The following is a 4,193-nucleotide window of genomic DNA, read 5'->3' on the forward strand; positions in this document are numbered from 1 at the left end:
TTTTGTTCCTGCATGCCTTGCTGATCTTGCCAGAGATTTTTCTTCTTTGAGACAGGTCTTGCTATGTCACCCAGGCTGGATTGTGCAGCCTTGAACTCCTGGGCTCAAGCTATCCTCCTACCTCAGACTCCTTATGCCAGAGATTTTTTAATGCGTATAGAAGAAAACAGAAATTTATCTTATTTTCATCCCTTCTTTACATAAATGGTAGCATTCCAGGTACAGTGATCTGTGCATTTTATTTTACATGTAACTATAAATATGTATACAACCATGAGAGATTTTTCTAAATAAATGCACATAAATACATAAGACCTTTCTCTTCTTTTGGGAGTAGATAGAATAGTAGATAATAGTAAATAGCAGAACCACAAATTGATGAAAGATGAACCAAGTATAAGCTATATTCCAAAGTTCAATCAAAATAATTACTGTGTCATCTGTTTTGTTGGATGGTATGTATTATTATTTTCCTTCTTAATCCTCACAGTGAAATTGGCCCCATTTTAAATTCTGGAATCAGTTTATTTACTCATTGCTTTAGGCTTACTCATCACCCCTCAGTTTACCACCCACAGTTCCCAAGTCAATCCTGAATGATGTGAAGACCATCTTCACATTAATGGTTAATGGTCTTGAATGACTCAATTTGCTGTAGGCACAATTGCCAGTGTGCCTGGGGTAAATCCGCAGAACCAAGGAAGCATAGGCTTTCCATGTTGCTCATCCATTACAAGGATGCTGGCTCAGTCCCTCCATTTGTCCTCCAGTTAGTCTTCTCTTTAAGACTGGATCTCTGTCTTGAAAGCCTTCCATATTTTCCACTGGTTAACTTTGACAATCTTTTTCTCAATGTTTGCCTGAATTACCTCTATATTTTCAGCTGTGTACTAGAATCCGGTTCAAAATAGATCCTCCTGGAATCACATTGTTTACAATCCCTTTCCTATGTCTTATCACTACATGGAAACTCTTGTTGCCATATCTCAGATAGTTGATTCAACCCCCCATGCACACTGCTAAGTTAAATCTAAATTCACTATTCCATTATGAATACTCTAGTGGAATCTTATTCACTATTCCACTATGAATATTCTAGTTTGTACTATAATGATTTGAATGGAGAAATTATCACTAAAACTAGTTCAACAGCTGGGCGTGGTGGCAGGTACCTGTAATCCCAGCTACTCAGGAGGCTGAGGCAGGAGAATCTCTTGAACCTGAGAGGCAGAGATTGCAGTAAGCCAAGATTGCAGTACTGCACTCCTGCCTGGGCGACGGAGTGAGACTCCATCTTAAAGAAACAAACAAAAAACCAAAACCTCCCCCCCCCCAAAAAAAACAAAAAAACCTGAAAACTAGTTCAAGTTCTCTGTTCTTGGTCTTCTAGATCTGTTTTCTTTACATTTTCCTTTTAGTCTGGCACACCATGAAACCAGGCACACCTTACTCATCAAATTTGAGTATGTGTTATGTTTATTATTTTTGTGGATCAGACAGTAGAAGAAATATTGTTGAACAACCTAGTTGCATTAGGGTTAAATAAAAAATTTTAAAAGAATATGTAATGTTACTGACTTTGAAATCTGTAGAAAGTATTTCAAAGAGAAAAGTAAAACTAGCATAGTTGTTTTTCAGATCACTGGCCAATGAGTTGCAGGGTGGCTTTAATAATACTGGTGGACTCTTTCTTGGATTACAAAATTTTGAAGATTACAGCTGGCTCTTCTCTGATTATACTTTCAAAGACATTCACTCTATTTCCTTTTAAATAATAGACGAACTATATTAGAAAAGAATTACTCTGAAACTAAGGTACCTATTAATCCAGGGGTGTCCAGTCTTTTTGCTTCCCTGGCCACATTGGAAGAAGAATTGTGTTGGGCCACATGTAAGTAAAATAGATATAACATTAATGATAGCTGATGAGAAGAAAAGATTGCAAAAAAACTCATAATGTTTTAAGAAAGTTTAGGAATTCATGTTGGGCCACATTCAAAGCTGTTCTGGGCTGCATGTAGCCTGCAGGCCATGGGTTGGACAAGCTTATATAAATCAATTTCTTTTCCAAGTCTTTCAAAAACCTCACAGTCAAAGTGAGGTTCACCTCTTTTGACAACATCTTAAAAATAGAAACATTGTCAGACCTGGTGCAGTGGCTCAGACCTGTAATTCCAACACTTCGGGAAGCTGAGATTCGAGCCCAGGAGTTTGAAATCAGCCTGAGCAACATGGCACAATCCCATTTCTACAAAAACAAACAAACAAAATACAAAAATTAGCTGGGCATGGTAGAGTGTGCCTTTAGTCCCAGCTACTAGAGGGTTGGCAGGGGTAGGGGGTTGTGCCGGGATGGGAGAATCCCTTGAGCCAGGAGGTCGAGTCTGCAGTGAGCAATGATCACACCACTGCACTGCAGCCTATGTGACAGAGAGGGACCCTGTCTCAAAAAAAAAAAAAAAATACATGATAAATTTTAATTGCAGATAAATACTGTATCTGGTGGGCTTAAGTCTATCAACTGTTTATTGCACAAGAATAGCCCTAACTGACAAAATATTTATGTGGTATAGTCACAGATACTATTAAATAGGGATTTATTTTACAAGTAATTTAAACATCAGAATCATGAAATCAGAGATAGTAACATTACAGGAAAGGGGTCCTGGTCCAGACCTCAAAAGAGGGTTCTTGGATCTCGCACAAGAAAGAATTCAGGGAGAGTCAGTAAAGTGAAAGCAAGATTATTAGGAAAATGAAGGAATAAAAGAATGGTTACTCCATAGACAGCAGCCCTGAGGGCTGATGGTTGCCCATTTTTATGGTTATTTCTTGATGATATGCTAAACAAGGGGTGGATTATTCACACCTCTCCTTTTTAGACCATAAAGGGTGACTTTCTGACATTGCCATGGCATTTGTAAACTCTCATGGCCCTGATGGGAGTGTAATAGTGAGGATGACCAGAGGTACTTGCGTGGCCATCTTGGTTGGAGATTTAGCCGGTTTCTTTACTGCAACCTGTTTTATCAGCAAGGTCTTTATGACCTGTATCTTATGCTGACCTCCTATCTCATTGTGTAATTTAGAATGCCTTTACTGTCTGGGAATGCAGCCCAATAGGTTTCAGCCTCATTTTATGTAGTTCCTATTCAAGATGCAGTTGCTCTTGTTCACATGCCTCTGACAGTAAGGACCAAGGATTTTAGTTGAAATGCAATAAAAGCACATGGCTCCATGCTTATATTTCACATTATCCCCTAATTAATTGTACATGAAGTTGGAGAATGATGTGTGGGAATAAATTGATCTACTTTGTGATTTTCTGTAAAATTTTAACTTAATTGTAGCTAACAGGTATTTTATCACATATACCATTTGTAGCAGACTGTTTCCTGTAATTATTCAAAATATGATTTCCCTCTTTATGCCCATAAAATGGAGAGATAAAAGTGATTTTTCTTAAAAGGAGGCTTAGAATGTACAAAAATGTACCTTTCTTACTCAGTGCTCTGAAAGGAGGCATTTTCTTCATTCACAGCATAAAATTATAATTCAAGGAGGAAATCTGATACAATGATTTAGAAGTAGAAGAAGCACATCGATTCTCCAAATCTTTAGCTTTTTGTTAGCACTCTTATAATTGCTGTTAAAAGAGCAATTTAGCTCTTAGAAGTGCTGGGAGATAATGCCTTTGTTAGCTGAGAGGCAGGAGAATGCAGTCAAATGGTGACTGCGAATTAGTCTAGGCAGGTTTCTGCTAGCAATCCGGGCTGTATTCAGGTCTGGCTTTGGAAACTCATTGCATCTCAGGTTGCCTATTCATTCACAGGGGAAGGTTGGCTTCATGGGGCAGCCGTGTTGGCACTCTTGGAAGATACAGCTGAAGTGCACGGGGCTTTTTCCTCCCAGGTGCTGATTGAGTGCAAAATTGCAGGCTGTGCTTGGACTACACAAATGCTCGTTCTCACAGCAACCTCTTGTGTGTTCTGAGTCTAGCTTCTATATAAAACCTCGAAGTGTGTGATTGAAATCCTGCTTGGGGAAGAGAAATGTCAAACAAAGATTACATGGAGAGAGTAATTTATAGAGTGGCTGCAGATGGGAGATGAATACAAGTGAGAGAGCCATCGTGGATTTCCTCCAAGGTTAGAAGTGATGACTCCGGAGATCAGAATCCAGGTCACCTGCTC

Source organism: Gorilla gorilla, chromosome 17 (genome assembly GCF_029281585.2).
Source record: "Gorilla gorilla gorilla isolate KB3781 chromosome 17, NHGRI_mGorGor1-v2.1_pri, whole genome shotgun sequence".
Taxonomy (NCBI): Eukaryota; Metazoa; Chordata; class Mammalia; order Primates; family Hominidae; genus Gorilla; species Gorilla gorilla.